The 21,450-nt window shown below is 45.9% G+C and overlaps 1 long non-coding RNA gene across 8 annotated transcripts in view; it reads left to right on the top strand.

Moving 5' to 3' along the window:
* Positions 1–21,450, top strand: part of LOC139671262 (uncharacterized) — a 135,500-nt gene that overhangs the window by 46,215 nt on the left and 67,835 nt on the right. The window contains exon 1 of one of the 8 annotated variants that reach the window (XR_011697700.1): positions 16,667–16,729. The exons of the other annotated variants lie outside the window; for them this stretch is intronic. This is a non-coding gene — a long non-coding RNA (uncharacterized lncRNA). Of the gene's footprint in view, positions 1–16,666; positions 16,730–21,450 lie in introns of those variants that run through there. 8 annotated transcript variants of the gene reach the window in all.

Raw genomic sequence — 21,450 nt, 5'->3', positions numbered from 1 at the left:
GACAGCAGGAAAGTATAAAAGAGCTCAGAGGAGCTGGTTTTGATGTTTATAAAAGGCTTTGATAAAAGATGCAGCACACAGATGATATTATTTCCTATTTTTAACTTCTTAAGAGCATAGAGTGCTCAGATCCAATATTTATGGAAAAGGGGAAGGAGGGGGGCTGTATGTCTTCTTTTTTTTCCCTTTTATTTTTGTTTTTTAGGACCAGGTGATTTAAAATAGAAAAGTGTCTCTCTTCTATGCCCCAGTAAAATTTTCTTCCACAAAACATCAGTAAAGTCAACCCCATAGTGTTAATTGTGTGGGTGATGCTGGAGATTAGCTGCGGTTTTGAAGGCTTCTTGGCTGTAAGTTTGTGCCTTCAACCTCTCAGTCATGGCTGACTCCAGTGGGCCCACCAGCCATGGTGATGTGTGTGACAAGGCCTGTGCTTCCAGTAATGGGCCTCTCCACCAAGAGTCAGAGAAACGAAACATGGGAAAGCCAGGGCAGCTCCTCTCCTTTCTCTAAAAGTCAGATCACAGTAAAGGCATCTCTCTAATTAAAGTAGTTTTTGCTCCACAGAGATGTGAGGCTGTTACTGGCTAGGTAATTGCAGTTATACTGATGATAGTGCTTATCATTATTTCCAGCCTCTTTGTTGAAGTCCCATGTTTAACCTCATCTGCCAGTCTGGCTGGCTGGTGGTGGACCTCTGTACTCCTGAATATTCCCATGCATGTACACAAGCGTCTCCATAAGACTTCATCAGGCACTTTCCCATGTGTGTGTGCACAGCCACACATGAGTAGAACATAGTGTGAGGATGAGTGTGGGCTGTGAGTGCACATGTGACATTGGCACAACCATTTGTATGATCAGGTCCTTCATCCATGTAAGGGCCTTCTCATTGGATATCCAGACTCTTAATGAATGGCAGCATGCAAACCTGTCCTTGAGATCCACCTGATGACAAAAGTCATCCTCTTCCTTGAAACAACATTTTCTATTTTACTGCGGCTAAATGTCTGGAAACACTCTGTGCAGGGGAGGATTAGTCCTGCTATCCCCAGAGAGCCTCAGGACAGAGCAACATTGATGAGTCCCATCTTGCTGCAGTGCTGATGAAGAGTTCATCTTGATGGGATGAGCACAGCAATAGCTGTCAGTGGAGGTGTCAGAGACTGAAATAGTTAATGGCTTAAACATTCTAAGATCAACAAGACTTTTGTTCACTGTATCAAACTGAAAAGAAACAGCTGCTCACCCAGCAAAGCCTACCCCTCCCTGAATATGCCCAGTTTTAAAGGACCTTTGGGTCAGTTAAGTGGGTGCCACTGTCCAGCTATCCCAGGTTCAGAAGGGCATGCACACCTGAAGCTACAAATTGGATTTTCAGATAAGGGAAGAGGCTAATAAGAGGCAAATCCTGTGAGGTGGGATAATCCTTCTTATCATGCCAATGTCCTCCCTTACATGATGACTCTGCTGTAAAACCTCAAAGACATACCGCATCTGGCCTGGGCTTATTCATCTTAAATATTGGACCATGATGAACCATGATCAATTCTGTGTCCTAGTAGGTGTCAGAGACTTGAGACATGCCCTGGGACATGTCCTGTGACACTATCCATTGTAAAATTCCCTGTCCTAGAGGAGGTAAAAGGCATTCACACCTGAGCTTGAAATGCATGAAGTCTTTGAGTTTTGGGGTAGGGGCTTCCCCCTGCCCCGGTGGATCAAGACGATCACTTTTGACAGGACTGCAACCACCAGTTCAATCAACAGACATGGCAGCTGCAACTACCAAGTTTCATCACTGGATTGAGTGGGTGGTGACTATATATATCTTTCCACCTTCTCTCTCTTTCTCTCCCTTCCTTCCTTTCCTCCCTCCCTCCCACCCCACAGGATTTATTAATAAGAACCTGAGTTACTCTCCCCTTCTGAGGTGGGTTGTAACAGGTAGTTTTGAATTTTTCAGCGACATGCAGTCATCCAAGGGGCCATTCCAAAGCAGGTGCCGGGTTTGAAGTAGGTGGACTTGAGCAAAGGTGTCCCAGCCTCTCACTCATCTTAGGTGAATAAGCATCTTTGCTCTGCTCTTTGTGCAGGAACTTGTGTGTGAAACCATGAAAACAAAGGAAATTACTAGCATTGGGTGGTCATCGGAAGATGCTGAAAAGTATGTTTGCTTGGGTATCGCTGTGATAGTTTTGATCCAGGCCTTCCTCAGTAACCAGTGGTAACTAAGGAAAGGCCTGTTTCCCAGGTATTCCACACTTGGTTTTTTCCCGTAACAAGAGAGTATAACTAAGAGAGAGATGGGAAGTTGCCTCTCTCCTTCTTCCAGTGAGGTCTGGGAGCAGCTGGTCCCTGCGTTGGTCTGACTTACCAGAACCTTGGGCCTGTTGCAGTTGCCGTCATCTACCCTGCAGGAGATCAGGGAGAGGCTGGTTTTCTCCTAAAGGAAGTTTTAGTGAGATTGTATTTTGCCAGTTTTTTTTTTTGGGGGGGGGGGTTTGTTTGTGCTTGTCTGTTCCATTTCTGTTTTGTCCCTCCTTTGTCCCTGTATCTCCCTCCCTTTTCCCCTCAAGAGCTCCCCGTTGTATGTACAAATTGTATATGTAGTTGTAAATGTTGGAATATATATATATATTCTGATTTAATTCAGTTTCTTTCAAGTTCTCAGTTTCCTTTTGTTCTTTTTTTCCCCTTGCTTTGAGGAGCAGGGTGGGGAAGGTGGGGGCAGCTTTGGCTGTTTTTCTAGAAGTTTGCAGAGCTGGACACTGCGGTCTACAGGGTGAGATGCTCATTTGGGATGCATTGGCATGGCACTGTGCCTTCTTGGGAACCTTGCCTCTTGTGTGCTCCTTCGTGGTGATGAGTCCCCAGTTACATTCCAAATGGATCCCTCTAGGAGTGTTTAACAGGGCCCACACATGACTTTAGGGGATGAAGCACAGTCTTCCTATTTTCTTGCCTCACCCATGAAACCATGTAACACCACGTGTAAGAAGGTGCTGCTGTCTTCTGCTGCATGACTTGTTGGACTTGGCTTGCTTATACCAGCACATACAGGTGTCTTTTCAACTTCTGACAGGTTGTTCAGTTAGCCAAAAAGTTTGGGTATCCTCAGTTCTTATGTGAAGTAGGGGAATAGATAGTATCTACTGGAGTAGATACTATGGTAAATTGGAAAAGCTGTTGCTGAATCCAGAAGAGACAGGTCAGGGTAGGACTTGTTGAGCTAGAGTGATACTGTGCCATGCCCTACCTGTGGCACAGGGGTTTGGAGTGTTTGCACTGTGCCTTAGTGCAACAGCTTGGGTGCCTCAGTTGCATTTCCAGCAGCAATCCAACTGCATTGCTGCACGCTGGGGAGGAGTGAGCTTTGGAGCGCAGTGGGGGCCTCCCAAAACCTTGGCTCTGTGTCATTCAGCAGAGCTGTGCCAAAGCATCTCATGAAACCCCGATGTTAGCTGGCAAGAGCTGCAGTTCCTCTTCTTTTGAAAGAAGCTGAGAAAAGCTCCCCAAAACAACCACCAGAGAAAGTGTCCAGATGAAAGGTCTGCTAAGCATCAGGGTCCCCTCTGCTGTGTTTTCAGGCTCTTCTGTAATCAGCTGTCATTTTGGGATCTGGGCATATTGGACCTCAGGGAGTATGGATTGAAACTTAAACAAACATTGACTCTTGTATAAATATTTAGCTTGCACTGTTTAGAAGCTGCTGAGAATAGGAGACAAAAAAGGGTTTAAAGTTCATGACTGTCTAGAAAAGCTATCGGAGGATGGCACTTGGTCACCAGATCAGCTGACATGTAGCTAATCCTCTTTTTTCCCTCCCTTCAAGAACAGGAAGTGTTTAAGCATCCTTTGGAGAGACATAAAGTAACTCTTTCAGTGCTTACACAGCTGCACGAGGGACTCAGATCAATGCAGAGGTCGTCTTCAGCTTGGCTGATTGAGCTGAATGTCCAAGAGGAACTGTGGTATGAAGTAAATGGATGATGTTTCCTGGCCCTATACATCTTTGCAAATTTGGATAGTCATCTGAAGTTCATACTTCTGCATGGAAGAGTGGGATGTGTCTCCAATTGTGTGCTTTTATCTGGCCACCTCATTACCAGGACAGAGGCCTGCGCCTGGGCCAGCTGGTGCTGAAGGAGCTGGGGTCTCCTGATGGAGCTTGTTTAAACACCACTAGGTCTTGGGCTGCCACATTGTTCCTGCTCTTGCAAAAGCCTTGACAGCAAGGTAGACCTATCTCTGTCAGCCTTTTTTGCCTCTTAAATATGAAGAAAATATCCTTTTTTCACTTTGCAGAGCTCTTAAAAGAATGGGAAAAAATGAAACATGCTGATAAGAAGTGGTATTGGTAGCCGAGAAAGGCAGAGGCACACGTGCTTTGAATAAGCAGGGAACTTCACCATGCACAAGAGTCTGAGATGATTGATTAAAAAGAAGAAAAAAGATCTATCATTGATTATTTTCTTTCTCTCTGTCCTTGCTGTTCTAATACAAAGTATTTGCAGTTGAACTAGGTGATGGTTGTAGGTCTCTTCTGACTATGGTCTGGTCTGATCTGGTATCCTGTCCTGTCCTGTCTTGTTCCGTCCCGTCCCGTTCACTCCCATCGCCTCCCATCATCTCCCATCGCCTCCCATCATCTCCCACCCCATCATCTCCCATCCCATCCTGTCCTACTGATATAACAGTAATCACAAAATGTTTGGCATGCCTTGTGAAATGCTTTGCAACTGCTTGCATCACCCCTCCTCCTGATTGCAGCATTCTGGGGCTCTCTGCACCAGGATAGTCCACATGTCTGGAAGATTAGTGGCAGAGGAGAAAATGCAAGGGAAGGACAGGTAAGAAAAAGGTAAATTTCTCATTTCTAGCAAAACAACTTTTGAGGTTTCAGTATTTGAGTTGGAGGTGGTGGCAAGCTTGATGTTTTTTCTCTTTCAGTATTTTCTTTTAGTGCCCTTCCGAGTTTAAAATAAGGTGTTTAAATTATTGATGTTTTACCACTAAAGCAGAGGGATTCCAAGGACTGTAGCAAATCTCTGCTAAAGCATTTATCTTAAAAAAGACCCTCACGGTTTTTCCCAACCCCATCTTTGACAGAAGCTCCGCTTCCATGAGAAGCACTGAATCTACAGAGGTGGACAAAGAGCTTGATTTAAGTAGAAGGTAATTTTCCCTAGTGGTGTTTGGCCAGAAATCATAAAGATGATAATGATTTTTATTTTTTGACATAGCCTTTGCAGATCTCTCTGTTTGTGCCTGTTGCTTAAGCAACACTGTGCCATAGGTGAGTGCAAGTCCATGGTCTGGGATGCTCAGGTTCTGCATGTGAGCATTGGGTGCCCTTATCTGGTCATTCTGGTCACAACCCATGCAGCCATCCTGGAGATAAGAGGGAGGTGGGGCTTCAGACACCCTCATCAAAGCTGTAGGTCAGCTCAGGCCTCATTAGATATACAATACATTTGCCTGCTAAACCTCCCCATTCTCTTTAGATGTCTGTCCTGATTTTGTACCAAATCTCCTTCTTGCTACTTGAACTGAAGAATAAAGTATTATAACTTTGGCTTAGGGCAGCTGTCCAAGGGATATATTGGGATACATTTGGCCTTTGAAAACAAGGACTTCAGTTTCCAGCCCTGTCAGTCCCTCTGGCTCCTGGAAGTTTTCCTTCCAAATGGTTATTTCAAACCTCAGAGAAGTTTGTGTTGGGTTTTTTTTTTTTGAGCTATGATTAATACCACTTTTACGCTTTGCTGCAAAATGCCACACAATGAATGAGACCAGCAGGGTGGTGGTTTATGGGGTTTATGGATGGGAGGAAAAAAAATCAAACAAGCACTTTCAGATGCTGTTTTGGAAGAGTGATGTGTGTGTGCATGTTTTATAATCTGCTGTGAACTGTGGGGTTGTGTTCCTATTAAAAGGAGGGGGAAAAAGTCTTCAACCTCATCTATGGAAAGAATGTCAGAAATAGTTGAGAAGTTGAATAATTACAGGGGTCTTTTGTGCTAGGTCAGTGAAAGCTAATTTAACATGCAGGATTGTGAGGCAGTACTGTTTTCCAGTTACAAAGTCACAGGGTGGTTGAAGCTGGCAGGGACCTGCGGAGGTAGTCAGCTAGGTAGCTACAGCCAGTTGTCCAGGACCATGTCCAGATGGCTCTTGCATATCTCCATGAATGAAGAGGCCACAATCTTCCTGAGCAAGCTTGGTCACTCTCATGGTAAAATTAGACATAGTGCATTGGATTTAGGCACATCAGCCATAGGTTCCTGCTCGTTACTTGTGCAGTTTGAGCAGTTTGCAGGGGTATGTGGTTTTGGCCTAGAGCTGGCTTGAGAGCACAGTAAACACGGGTCTGAAGCTGAACCCTGTGGCTCGGGCTCAGCAGTGCATGTCTGGGACTTGGGAGCTGGCTGGGCTTGGCACGAGATGCCAGAAACAATGTGCAGGGAGGCTTCCTGCCTGATGGCCGGGTGTCTGGGAGCTTGTGGTCCCTCTGATCTGGTTTTAAGGCTGTGCCTGTAGCTGAGCCTCCAGCCAGCTCTGCTGTCTTTTGCTTCCCTTCCCTTGACACCATGTGCCTATTCCCAGATGGCGAGTCACTTTGCCACAGGAATCTGGGACTCATGTATCAGCAAAAAATTAGGCTAATTACTGTCTTGCCTTGGTGGCAGACCCTGGGGAAAAGAATCCGAGAGGTTTCTTGTGGCTGTGTGCCCAATGTGTCCCCAATCTTGGGGACACAGAGGATGCTACTGCATGTGGGAGGTCACCTAAACCTTTATGGGGACTTTAGAGTCAGCACAGATTTGCTTCCTTGTGGCTTCATGTGCATCCCTCATACATGGAAAACAAGCAAAGCCTAAGACTACACCCAGGATCTGGTTCCTCCACTTGGTCACTAGTGTTTCCTCCTGTCTTCCATCCATGGAGAGGAGTAGCCCTTGTTTGTCAGCCTGGGTGCACTTTCTTTTTTCTCCAAGCCATGTTCTTTTCCTCCTATTTTGGTTGCTGGTGTTAGGAATACCAAGAATGAGATGATGGCTCCCAGTGACCACTCCCACTGTCTACAGATGTGTCCCTTTCAGTCTTTGTGCCACTGACAGGGGTATTTTCTCACTAAAAATAGACCACAGACAATGCCACTTCCCAAGGACTGCGATTTATCATTTAATAGCAAGTGGTTACTCATTTCCTTTGGAAAACTTTCTGGAAGTGTTATTTTTCTTCCTCCCCTTGCTTCCTTTTTTTTTTTTAAATTTCCTTCAAAACCCTGCATTACCCATCAGAGCCACTGTGTCTGTTAAATGAAATGTTCTCTTTTCAAAGTGTGTTGTGCTTTAACCCCAGCCAGCAACTAAGTATTATGCAGCTGCTCACTCACTCTCCCACCAGCAGAACCAGGGAGAGAACTGGAAGGGCAAAACCCAGAAAACTCATGGGTTGAGATAAAGACAATTTAGTAAGGAAAGCAAAAGCTGTGCATACAAGCAAGGAAAAACCAAGAAATAATTCACTGCCTCACATCTCCGTGAGAGCAGGACCCCATCACACAGAACAGTTGCTCAGGAAGACAAATTTCATCACTCCAGACCTCCTTTCCTCCTTCTTCTTTCCCCCATTTTAAATACAGAGTATGATGTCATATAGTATGGAATATTCCTTTGGTTACCTGTCCTGGCTGTGTCTCCTCCCAGCCTCCCATGCACCCCAGCTTCCCTGCCAGCATGGCAGCATGAAAAGCAGTAAAGGCCTTGGATCCATGTAAGCCCTGCTCAGCAATAACAAAAGCATATCTTTATTATCAGCCCTGTGTTTAGCACAAGTCCAAAACACAGCCCCATACTAGCCACTATGAAGAAGAATAACTCTATCCCAGCTGAAACCAGCACAAATGGAAATCATATTTAGGATTCAAAGATCACGAAAATAACAAGTCTTAATCCTTTGGCATGAGCTTTTCTTTCTAAGTGCCTGCAGCCCTAAAGTCTTAGCTCAGCCAAGGGAGATAGCAACAGAGAGACAGCTGGGTAGGTGAGACTTCAAAAATGGTGATGCTAATCCTGAATGTAGAATGGATAATTTGCTTGATCTGACTTTAAAAAACATTTCAAGTAACTTTAGGTATTGTCTTGAGTTGCCAGCTCTTAGCTGTGATACCTCCTGGTGTGGCAAGTTCTCCTGGAGGATGGAGAATTTGCAGAATTACTAGGCAATATACCAAGTCTGGTATTTTAGTGACTTTACAAAAAAAAAGTGCTGAAAGCTGTTGAATAGTACTCGAGGAAATCCCAACAGCTTAGTAAACAAACTTGGGAAATGTGCTGAAGATGAAATCATCATAAGTAGGTACTTAAGATGCTAAAAGAAATAGTTCTCTGTTAGATCAGGAAGGTATTTTAAGGGTCAGTAGCATATTAGATGGTAGACTGCAGAGGATGCAGAAGATGAAATGCAACCAGGGATGTTGCAGGTACTTCAGGTGATAACATCTCTCACAGTTTCCTTAGTGAGCTGCAGATAGAGATACTTAAAAGACAAGAAAAATAAATTCAATAAAGACAAGTGCAAAGCTGCACTCTTGGAAAATGGATGCACATACCCAAAATGAGCAGTAACTCTCAAAATGAGCTGGTTAACTACAGAAAGGGATCCATGAGCTGCAGTGAATCACAAGCTGGTTGTGAATTGCCAGTCAGATGCTGTTACAAGAAAGCCAGATCTTGAACATGCGAGAGAAAAACACCAGAGGTAGTAATTCCATCTCTTCAATCTCTATGGTTCTACAAAACCTCATTTGAAAGACAGCATCCAGTCCCAGCCCCTCTTTTTTGCATATGAAAGCAGACGGCTTGGGAAGATGAAGCTTCTGTTTGGGAAAATTTACTTATGAGGAATAGCTGGAAGATTTGCATATGTTAAACATAGGGAAAAAACAATAGCCCACAGATGTCAGGCCATGATTTGATGGGATGCTGTCCTCAGCCATAGTTTTGGGGCCAGGTATCTCTGCTCTACTGCTGTTGACTGTGCTACAGATCATCATGTGATCAGTTGTGTAGCCACAACATCAGTGTTCCCACTGTGAGCTGGGACAATGAACTTCTCTTAGTATAGAAGAAGCTGAAGAGTGTCTCCACATTTACTTCAGAGTATGGCTACACAAGTTTTCCTGGATAAAAGATGGCATGCAGGAGGAAGGAGGGCAAGGAGAGGAGCTGGAGATTGAACATGTGGTAGAGTTGAGACTTGAAGGTAGCACAGCAGATTTGAGACATCCAGGAAGTTGATGTGAAGAATGCAGCACACGGTGTCTCTCCATGTCTGACGACAGGACTAAAACTGATTACAGGGAAGTGCTTCTCTGGACACTGTCTTCCAGTGCATCATCTCTGCCATGCCTGGTAGTTGTGGGGTAGGCTGGCATTTCTCAAAGTGTAGGTTCCAGCTCCTGGTTGGTGGTGGTGGTGAGGGAGAATGAGTGATGCTGGAGTTGGCCCAAAAAGCTTTAGAAACCTCTTTGTTAGAAGCACAGCAGCCCTTCCTGGATGGTGGGGCAAGTGCTGCTTGTCACTGGGAACTGTGGCTGAGTCCTGCTTGCTCTTGGCAGGGCTCTGCCTGTGTTGCCTTGGAGAGTGGCACAAAGACAAATAAGCCAAGAGAGGGTTCAGGGCTGGGTAGCTGTTTGACGACCCTCCTGGCCCAGCATTCCTGTAGTCCTTGCATCCAGATTTTGGCATGGCTTCTGCCCCTGTCAGTCCTGCTGAGGCTGAGTGTCTCAACACATTCTGAATCCAAATTTCCGATATTACTGCATTGCACTTGGTTTTTTGGCTCGTGGGAGTAGTTCAGTTGACCACAAATTGGTCACTCTGCTGTGATGTAAGCTGATGATTTCCTCCCCTGCGGATGCTAAACCAAATACCCCTGCAACTGCTGCCTGATGGGGATGTTACTGGGCCGGTGTTTGTAGCTGATGGGAATGTGCTGGAGCTGTGCAAGCCTCAGTGTTTCAAGCTGATACTTATGTTTATGGTGAAACGGTAAATGCCTTGTCTGTTCCGTCCTACCAGCTATACCCCCTAGGGGAAAAAGGGGTTTCACTGCAAGAAGAAAGGATATTCTGGTATTGGTTGGTTGATAATGAGAACACAGAGCATCAAAGCTGAAAGAGTGTGTGCTGGGTTTTAAAATCACTGGAGGATATAGAAGTGCCTTGAAGACAAAGATCATAGATAGGCAGACCTACTGGATATGCCTGGTCAATTTTTTTGTAGGCTGCAGAGCTTACCCCTGTGGTTTGCAGGGTTCCCTTGCCTTCCTGCATCGCTGCACAGCACACAGCACAGCATTTGTGTCTGTAGTATTGGAGGATGTAGACGTGAGCTTTGCTAGGGAAGATCTAGGCTTCAGTTCGACTCTTGTTGATACTGAAGTTCCCCTGAAAAAAAAAAGTTTGATATGCTTGCATGTGATGTGTGAAATGCTGGTTCTGAAGCTGACTTGTGTTGATGTAGGTTGCTTAAAAAAAAAAAGAAGTATGGTAATTTGTTCCACCCACATCTAATGGGCAGAGGGATGTGCTGGAAGAGGAATTGAGTGTCAATGGGTCCCCAGGTTTCTCTCTCACTTTGCTCTCCACTTGCATTGTGGATGGAGAAAAACCATTATGGTTTCACTGTTGACCAGTCTGGGGGCCAATGGCAGCAGTGGTGGTGGGGTGCATGGGCCTGAGGAGGTGCCCATGCTTTGAACCACTTTGGCTGAGGAGCCCTCAAGCTCTTTGAGGGAGTCTGGTGGTTAAACGTGCTTCTATACAGGTGAAATAAGGGGGGGGGTGTCTTGTGTTCATCTATAGAAGCTTCACATTGGGTGTGTGGAGCTGGAAGGGGCTGGTGGTGGTCCCATCTATATGTTCCACAGCCCTCATCAGCGGGTACCATGTGGGTTTCCCCTGACAGGAAAGCTGCTCATCCTGAGGGCAGCATCCCTCCTGTTTCATCAACATGTCTCACCTCTACCTGCCTTGTTTTCGGAGGCTGACCTGGAAATAGAGTGATGGCAGGAGCAGTAGCATGCAGGACCTCGGATTGGGACTCATGTGCTACCCGTGGGGAGATGTTTAATGTTGTTGTTCTTTCCTTGATGCGTTTGGCCCAGGGCTATTGGTACTGCAGGGCATTCTGAGCAGGTGGATACTAAACAGCATTTGTGCCCACGTGGGTCATACATCCTCTGGTCGGTTCTCCTGTGAGAGCATCTCTCAGGCAGGGTCAGCACATTGCCTGAGTGGTACCCACAGAGAATTCTGTGGCTTCCTCTTGGGGTGGATGCTGGTGTGTGCAGGACTGCCATATCTTTGCTTTCACCTACTCGTCTCCTGTCATGCTTGCTCAGGGCAAGGCATTGGTGTGCTGAAAATGGGGAACCTCAACAGCCACCAAATGGTGATGGAGCACACACAGGTCTCCACCCCAGCTCTCTTTCCCCATTGTTGTGCCCAGTTTTCTATTGGCCTCCCTCCAGTTCTGTGGCTGGGAGCCACCGATGGCAATCCCCACAGTGAAGCCTTGACCTAGTATCTTCCTCCTCCTCTCTTCCATCCAGCTTTTACTTCCCTCTCCGGCTGCCAGGTTGCTCTAAGCAACTTTGGCTCCTGTCCCAGGAACAGTCTCTCAACACACACAAACCAGGAAGGCTAAAATAACACTTCAAAATTGTTAAATAAATAGTGATCAGGCTCTGCTTAAATAGGAAATGCAGCTTAATTTGTTAAAGGTTTTTTTGTCCTCCCTTGGACAGGGATTCAGCCAGGCGTGTGTGTGTGAGAAGCATTTATTGTAGCTTGTAATCTGTATCTTGTGGCCCCAAATAGGCAGAGAAGGTTATGTGACTCTGAGTTACCAAACACTTACAGTAAAAGTGTAGTCATCCTGAACCTCAACCAAAGAGGTGGGGTTTCGTAACTTTTTTTTTTTTAACGTTTTCCCCTCTCTCCCTGCAGGATGCTGCTGCGTCACTTGCATTCTTCACCCCGGCCAGCTTGTTGGAAAGGCAAAAATCCTCTGAGCCCAGCAGTAACTCTTTCCAGACTACCAGCAGCAGTCCAGGCACTTACATCTTGCCTCATTCCCTCTCTAAGAACTTAGTGCACAGGGCAAGTGCATCCCCTATCCCACAGCAAAAGAGAAGTGGCTGCCAGCAGAGGTGCCTGTATTCCTGAAACCTTAAAAATGCTCATTTCGCTCATGCACCTTTTTCAAATCTGGAGCAAAATCAGAATAGCAGTTATTGTCACATGAAAATGGGAGGCTCTGAAAAAGCATTTGTAAAATATCTGGGGAAAATGGATGCCAGCAAAGGCTCTGCTGAGTGGGAGTGGATGTACCAAAATCTGTGTGTCAGGATGAAAAAATGCATTTCTTGGGAAGGACATGGGGAACTGGCTGCTTCTCAGCACACACCTCCCTCCTGGGCTCATCTTATGGGAGCTCTCCTCATCATTTTTTTGACACATTAATTATCTCAACCTACTGTTCTGAGTAGTAGAAACTGTTCTGTGTTTTGGGAGAGAGTTGCTTCTCATTAACTATCTGAATGGGGGAAAAAATAACCTTTACTCCCCGAAGTGGGAATTGCACAAGCCAAAATTTTACATTTCCTTCTTCAACCCCCAGTTATTCCTGGAAGGATGAGTTGTGGGTTAGAGAGGGGCCATGCCCTCCTGCTACACTAGCTGTGAGGGCTGCCAGGTCTGGCTGTGAGTCTGAATAGGTTATGAGAGCAGAGTTAAATTACAGTCATGGCTTGAGCAGGGATACCCAAAATTACCATCAAAAGAAAAGGAGGGAGTAGCCAAATACAGCTGGCAAACCTTTAATTCTTTGTGATAGTGATACCCTGAGCCAGGCAATCTGCAGCATCAGTGTTGCTGAAGTTACAGAAGCAGCTGATTCTGTGGGAAGAGGAAGGTGTAATAGAAGGTATAATAATGTATCTTAGATGTTTTAATTTTCCCTTTTCATCCTAAACTGTAAGAGTATAGTTTCCTCCACATTGAACAGGTCTTTTTATGTTGTCTTTTTATAATTGGGTAGAGCAGAATCATGTTTCTTCGATATATAAAGTGAATTTGGCAGCCTGGTTTGGTACTTCAGCCTCCCAAAGAGACAAGCAAGCATAAAGCAAGAAGATTCACTGCCTACTAAAATGCTCCACTTATTAAAAAAATACAATAAAATCCTCTGTGAACATCCTGTTTCAACTCTGCAATATAACTCACCATTCAGTTAACAGTGGATCTCCTATTTTTATGGAGAAAGGCAGCTGTAAACTTAAGAGGTTGCTGTGGGAAAGGGAAAAAAAACAAAATTAAAAAGATCCACGCCTGGTCTTGCAAACAAAGGTTGCCTTGGATTGCAGTCACATGTTGCAGTTCAGCTGATCTCACTCATTCTAAAAGGGGAAAGATTTCTAGTATTGCCTGAGCCCCACTGAGCTAGTTTAGGGAATTAATTAGAAGAAAATGCTCACCTTTTGTGTTTTTGTCCTACCTAGCTTCCTCTTAGATTCGACTGCTCTGCTTTGGCTCACCAGCTTAGGGGAGCCGGGGCAGCTGGGACAGGATACATGGCCATTGTGTGAATTTAACTGTGAGTACAATTAAACCACTGACAAATGTCTTCTGGCTTTTCCCAGCTGAGGATGGAGGAGCCTCCCAGCTACCCAAATCTGGGTTACCACTGAACTTTGTAAATCATACCAGGTGGCTGAGTTGCATCAACAATAATGAGACAGAAATACCTGAAAGAACATTGGGGGGTTAATTGCAACCCCCAGGCGTATCAGATGAACTGATAAGCTGAAAATTCACCATGCATATGTCTGTATTCAGTGAATAGTTTTGGCCAGGTCCCTGCGTTTCAGAGGGTACTTTCAATGAGGGGTACAGTGTCAGCAGAGCCAGGTATCGAAAAACTTTCCAGGACTTCATCACTTTTGGCCATGTGTGTCCTGGGTCTGGCTGTGTCCAGAGAGCTGCAAGGGTGGCAGTCTCCAGGAGCATCCCTGATCAGCTCTATCCAGGCTCTTGCTTCCTTGGTCATTCCATGTATCTTTAATTATTGGGGGGAAAAAAGTCTAGTACTTGTAAAATCCCCAAACCTGTTCATTTTTAATTGGTTGATGATTATTTTCTTTTTTTTTTTCTTTCCCCCTAAACCTGAAACAGAATGGATTAGGGCTGCTGAATTCAAAATAAGGACAGAAAATCAAGTGTGTGTGTGTGTGTGTGTGTGTGTGTGTATTTTACAGTGAAAAACAGTATCTCTTCTCCTTGTGTGAGGTGGTATGAAATACTTAACCCCTTCCCAAGTTTCCTGTGCCTCCTCATGGACTTGCTCACAGCACCCTGTGCCTGAGATGAAAAGCTTTGGTGCCTACTCCCTTCAGGGCAACGTGGATTTCTCCTCAAAAATCTCAGTTCTGGCAACTGGTTTTAAAAATGCCTAAAAAATGAGGCTTGTACCTTATCTCTTGAGAGATCGTTGATGCATCCATTTCTCAGAAAGATATTTTATTCAGTCCTTTAATGCCACGCCACTCCCTTCATTTAGATGCCTGGAGTCTTTTATCACGTCTCCTCTTACTCATTGCTTAGCCAGGTTGGGCATATTTAGTTCTTTTAATCTTTCCTGCAACTCAGCTGTCTTTAATCATCCTTCTTGATGTCAGAACGTTTGATGCCCACTTTTAGTGAAAACAAGCCTAGGTTTTTTCTTTGGTGTGCGTGTGAATTGCTTGGGAAACGTCTCAGGAGAGCAACCAGAGCTCCATGGCTGTGTACCCAGGCCTGGATTCCTCAAAAGCTCCTTCGAATGTCTCTGGGTGCCAGCGAAGATTTCTGGCTCACCATGTACACCACCAGACTTGGCATCCTCTGACATTAATTAACGTGTTTATTTGTTGGGTGTGGTCAGCAACACTTTCCCCCCCTCCCCTCCGAGATATTCCATGGGTTGGGTTTCCAGGGGCAGATTTCTCTGGGCATCTGCAGAAGAGTGCGGGTGCTGATGGTGTTTATGGAAAACGGGCCCAAAAAGGTTACCATAACATGGTTTTCCTTCCTATACCTGCCAGTAACAAGGAGAGAGGTTTAATTTGCTTCTACAATCTCAAAAGGAAAGCCTGATGATAACTGTTTATAGGTCCTGTGCTGCAGGTCAGGGTAATGCTTTTATGTGCTGACAGGAATGCTGACCCGTTCTTGCTGCAGGTATTGATGCTGTCTTTCCTGAGTAGTTCATCTATTTTGCACCAAAAAATAGTCATTCACAGGTAAAGATGCTGCTAACAGGTACCAGGCTGAGCACTGCATTCCTTCAGGGCAGGGTCTTCAGACAGCTGTCTGAACTTGAGTGCCTCTTTTCAGGCATGGAGGTGTCAAGAATTCCCCTCACATATCTCCTGTAAACCCGTTATTTTAGTGGGAGCTGTTTCCTCAAGACTGACTTAGTAATTTTCTTAAAAGGCAAGTTCAGATGCTGACATGAAGGGGTTAAGGTAACAGATCTCTAGGTTTGCTGGGTCTGGGCCATTGCTGTGCAGTTTGGGGTGGCTTCCCTGACATGGACTTTGAATTAGAGAACACTTGGCTGGGAGTTAAAGGAGCCCAGTAGCCTGCTTGTCCCTCCCCCACCTCCCATTATTATGGAATGCTTCTCATACTCTCCCAAATTTAGCAGTGCAAATGTGGCTGGGTTAAGTAGGCTGAGTGATGAGGCGATTCTGATGGTAATACAGGTCCCCGTCCCTGCTCTGCCTCAAGCTCACACTGCCAGCAAGCCGTGGGATATATAGCTGTTTGATATGTGGTTGTGTGATTTATGGCTGCACCAACAAGGGCTCTGTGGCTTGAGAAGGAGAGGACGGGCACCGAGATGGTAGGAGAAGACAATATGCAAGGACTACCACCCAGCAGAGTGCTGTGGACCTGAACAACAGCCTAATGTCTGTCTGGCTGTCCTGTGTGATCCTCAGACTGTAATATGGGATGTCAGCAATGTCTGGAGGTCACCACGAGGAAAAGCCAACATCCTTTCCATGATGATACTGGGATGCTCTGGGTCATGGAGCAGGAGTCCACTGCCTCCATCCCTTTTCTTCAGAGCTCTGGACTGGCCCCAGACATGCACCACAAGGACATTTCTTCATCATCCCAGGTTCCCTGGCACTCCTGGTTGTGTTTCCTCCCATTACTCTGTATGAATGTCTGAGGGATTGCTTTAGAGCTGACAGTGAACAGATATCTCAGGAGAACCTCATCATGGTTGTTTTGATGCCATGTTGCTGGGTCATCATGGGTGTCTAGTATGGGGACAGGCTGTGGGGCTCCATCACTGATGCTTGTCCTTTTGTGACTGTAATTTATATATATATGTGTATGTGTGTATATATATATATGTAAACGCAATATATATTAAATATATATATATATAAATATTTAAATATATGATGCAATTTATATATAATTGCTTTCCAGTTCAGCCTTATATTGAAAAGCTAAGGAAGTTGAAGCCTTTTGGTTGGAGGGTTGGGCTTGCTGACATTTCCTTTGTTGCAGTGTCATGTAGGTCTCAGTTGTCTTCAAAAGGAGAAAGGAGGAGTGTGCGGAAGGAAGGTCAGATCCTGCCAGGGTTTCCTGGGAAATGAGGTGAGTGGTGATGTATTTCAGCACTCATTAACCTGAAAATACAAGCCCTCCTGGGCTTCCCTGCACGCTTTGGGTGAGATCTCTTCTGAAGATCCTCCAGATTTAATTTTTGGTATGGGTTTCCCTGTATTTAGCCTCTTCAGGGCAGATAGACTGCTGATGTGATTGGGAAACTCAAAAGGGCTGGAGACTGTCTAGAATGTGTTAAGATCTGTGCATCACACAGACCTTATTTCTGGTTGTGTTTGGGCTTCACAGCAGGGGACTCCAGTCTTCTTTTACAGTCGCTGGAGGGAAATGATAATTTTAGGAAGTGCCAACCCTGACCTTCTGCAGGCATCTGAATGGGATGAATCATTCCCAACAATACCTGTTTCTCTGCACTGTCAGCGTAGCTGAGACAGCTTGTTTGGATGTAGGGTCTGCAAGGCATGTTTAATGTGTAGGAAGACTGGAGTTCAAGGTGCTTGCTTGTGGCATGGGGTGTCCAAACCCACTACATAAAAGCTTGGCTTCTCCAAAGCTGCCCTTAAATTTTCTTCAAGGTTTGGGCACAGTTTAAGTCTGTGAGCCACTTGTCTGAGCCTGCTCTCAGCAGTTATACACCCTGACTGGCAGCATAAGTGCATTCCTGAAGGATAGGTTATGATTGCTGAGGAGGTTTCAGTCCAACTGGGTCATCTCATGCTGGCTGTTGCAGTCTCAGTGGGAACCAGAAAGATGATTCCAGCCTCAGGAGATGATTCCAGCCCCAGGAGCACTAAGACCCAGTGAGTCTGCTTGGGCTGCAGTGGAACCTCCTGGGAACCAGCCCCTGGAGCTGCTCCGGTCCGCTGGCTTTTTGAGTGATGTGGCCTGTGGCTTTTCAGCCACAGCAAGGTTTGAAACGATACTTGTTATCTCCCTGTGGGATCCTGACACCTGTAGCAGAAGCATCCACATCCTGGTAACTCAGCTTAGGTGCAGCAACCCGCAGGTAACCGTGAAGAACTGGGAGCTGCGTGTCAGGTCTCTGTTGATTAGAATCTCTCCCCAGAGCTTTTGTGCACATCACTGCATCTCCCAACCAGGGGAAGTCCCCTCACAGATCCCTTCACCTGCCTTTGCCAGGCCACCTCCTCCTGCTTCCCCTCCTGTTTTTTTGAGGGATGAAAATATTATTTTCTGCTTGGGTCTGCCGAGTGCTCAGCCTGCATTTGGCGTATTACTGTTCATATTACAGTGAGAATAAATATCCACACTGGTCGAAATTAGAGGTGCAAGCTGTTGTACCTAAGCAGAGGCAACTCTGGAAGATTTTTTGGTATGCTTTTGCCTCTGCTGATGCCCTTCAGATGGTCCTTTGTCAAGATTATCACTTTAAGTCAAGGAAGAAATAGAATTTACTGTAGTACATCTCTCTTGCTTAGTTTTAAGTGGGCAAGGCGAAGTGTCTGTGTTGTTCTTATATATTTAGTTTCTTCTGCAATTTACTGTTAGCTTTTCTGTATTACTAGTCATTGGAGTATTTTCATTGCCATCCCGGAGAGAGGAATTTCTCCCTTTTATAGCAATGGAAACACTGTGATGGTGAAATTGTATGGTCACTGCCCTTTGCCTGAGACCTGGACATGTGCATGTGGGGGGACACAGGCATCTTCTGCCTTACATCTGTCCACCTTGGGGACAAGATGTTGCAAGGCCTCATGATGCCCTTGGGTTTGGTGCTTGCTTCTGCTGCTTGTCTCTTTGCTCTCAGGTCATGCCTCGATTCTCCATCAAGAGAGCAGGAATAAACTGATTCTTTGGCATTGCAGTGAGAATTAACATTAAGAATGAGCGATGTAACAGGAGATCTTAGGGCTGTGTCTAAGCAGGGTGGATGCTCTTTGCAGTATCAGCGGTTCCCAACCTCTTTTTTACTTGGCTGCTGAACTTCTGTCTGGCTCTTCTACAACCAAGTTCATTCCATCTGGCTTTCTTTCTCCATCACTCCTTTTGAAGCATCTTTGTGTTGGGCTGACACATTGGACATCAGCAGGGGGATTCAGAGCTCCTGGATGTGAAGTTACCAAGCCCGTGACCTGGCATGAGGCTTTCTGCTTTCCTTGAGTTTAGTTTGCTGGGATGCTTTCGGATTCTGGGACATGGTAAGCAGGAAAATATGGTCATTTCCATTTTGACCGAGATAAAATGAGCAGCCTGCCTGAAGTGAAAAGGGTTTTGCAAGTCTCAGTGACACCAGTTAAATACTCTGGAAGGGGTGTGAATTGGGGGTGGGTGGAGAAGGAGGTTTGTTATGTGCTTCCCGGCAGCTAAAAGCAGGTGTTCAGTCAACTGAGAGTTGCCCTAAAGGCAGAGAATAAGAATGCAAATGATCTGTGAAACATAAAAGGAACCATCTGAATGCCCCTTTTTTTGTTTACCTCCACCCTGGGTAATTTGCATGACACAAGTTGATCAACCCTGAGAAAAAGCAATTCGGTCCAACAGGACAAGATAATTTTGTCACACCTGAGGACCTTGCAAAGAGGCAGAAAGAGGCAGAGCACAGAGGCCAGGAGATACTCAGCCGGAAAGGGTGGGCTGTGGCAATGCTCCTGGGTGGGGAGCTGAATCCCCTGATTGGCACTTGAGAAGTCCCTTCTTCCTCCATGTTTCACAGTAACCAAGCAAAATCAGCGCTGATCGCAAGTATGGGTGTGTGTATAGCAGTTTAAAACGTCTTTGATAAGGGCAGTGTGAGGAGCATTTGGTGAGCAGAGCCTGCTGAGCTGCTGCGCAAACAGGTACCACATTACCCTGGTTAGTTAAAACCCACCTGGAAGGGGTTTTAGGCTATGCTTTTCCTCGTTTTTGAAGCAGTAGCAATACATGAATTCAAACGGTTGCTGCAGCTCAAGGGTTAGCTGTTTAAGCAGTAACGATCCCTTAGCTCGAAACTGGTGTGGATTCAGGACCCTTCATGGCCAGTCTGGCGATGCTGAGTGCGGTGCCGTCGCCTCTGCCCGTCCTGCCCTGATTTTGCTGCAGCCGTGTTTTACACACAGTCTGGGCTTACACCCGACCAGAGCTTTTAATGATTTTTTTTTTGCTACGATTTGGACCTACACATATGTCCCATCGCGTATTGTCTCAGCTGTAGTCGCAGACGGTCCATCTCCCCCACCTCTCACCTGTGCTCTCGTGCTGCCCAGTGTGATCTGCTTAATTTGATTGATAGTTTCACTAATCTTCCCGATGTTAATGAGTGCTTCCTCCGCTGCAACTCCCCACCCCAGCCCCCCGCAAGCCAAGATGCCGACTCTTTCACTGTGAGGGTTAATTGCTTATTTATTTTGTGGACTGCATCTCCCCCTTTCTGATTTCACTTGATACGTGCACATTGTGGTGATAAAAATCTGCTTGAGCTGTCTTCTGTTTTAGACATTTTGTCTTCTTTAAAGTAGCTTCGTAGGGGGATAAAAGTGTACAAGGGTGCCTGGATGGGGAGGTGGTGAGCGAGCACCGGACTGGACAGCCTTGTGCTCTCTGCAGGCTCTGTTCTTGCCTGTGTGGGCACCCAGGCGTTCGATCAAAGGTTTTGAGGCACTATCTTCTCACAGAACCATTGTTACAAATCTGTTAAAAAAAATAGTGCCGTTATTCAGTGTGATCTTCCCACAGCTCCTTGCGTTCTCCTCTTCAGGATTCAGCTGCTCCTGATCAGCAGCTCCCAGCATTGTTTGGGCCAGCGGGCAACTTGCCAGTTCAGTGGTGACAACGTGTACCTGGAGAGGGCACGGCATCAGTGTGGATCTCTACACTGTCCTTTGCAAACTCCATGGTGTGTATGGCTGTATGATCCTTTCCAGCCTTACTCATGATGTGATTCTCTGCAATTCTGTGGGTCTCCTGTTTTCATTGAGGGCATTAGCAAACTGTATATATGTAGTTTAACCAGGTGTGGTGTTTTCTGGCCTTTTTTTTTTTTTTTTTAGGTTTTGCATAGATGGGTTGTTTGGTTCTGCTGCTTCCTCCTAAACTTAATGGTGTCTATGGATGGTTAACTCACATGCATAAAAAAGTTGCTCTCAAGAGGTGTTTTGTATTGTCTGTATTTTTATCTCAAACGTCTTCTCTACCCCTGGCCCCCACCATGCCTTTGCCTTCCTCACCATGCACAGAGCTGCCCTTACCTTGATGTCTCCCCAGGGTGTGCACTGAATTTCCTGGTAAGCTTGAGGATGTAACAAGGATTGTTGAGGGAGATTAAGGGATCGTTGTGGTCTACTGTGAGGATATGGAAGGGAAAGGTTTGGGGGAATGTGAGGCTGGAGGGGAAGGCAAAGAAGTCCCAGAGAGCAGCCAGGCCATTGGCGTCTCCTACAACACAACAGGACATGAGGGAGAGCCCACAAAATGCTGATTAGGAGGGACCACAGGGGTCTCTAATGCCACCAGCATTTGCAGGGATGGAGAAGTTCCCAACTATCCAGATGACTGTTTTCAGCACTACACCACTTAGCTTGTAGGAAAGCTCTCCATGTGTCCTGTGTGGCCACAACTTGTGGATGTTGCCCTTTGTTAAGTAGTTGGTCTTGGCAGCCATGGAGAATATGTGAAAGGATTTGGGAGGAAGCAGGGAGAGGTCTCCTCTGGCCCACTTCTGTGTAACAAGTGATGACACTTGTGGGCAGCAAACACATCTGCAGCATGTCCCACAGAGATGGCTCCCCTGGGGAGATGTCCTTGTGCAGTTG

The sequence above is a fragment of the Pithys albifrons genome, chromosome 4 (assembly GCF_047495875.1).
Source record: "Pithys albifrons albifrons isolate INPA30051 chromosome 4, PitAlb_v1, whole genome shotgun sequence".
NCBI classification, from domain to species: Eukaryota; Metazoa; Chordata; class Aves; order Passeriformes; family Thamnophilidae; genus Pithys; species Pithys albifrons.
The sequence above is the reverse complement of the archived record's forward strand: the minus strand, read 5'-3'. Positions and strand labels throughout refer to the sequence as shown.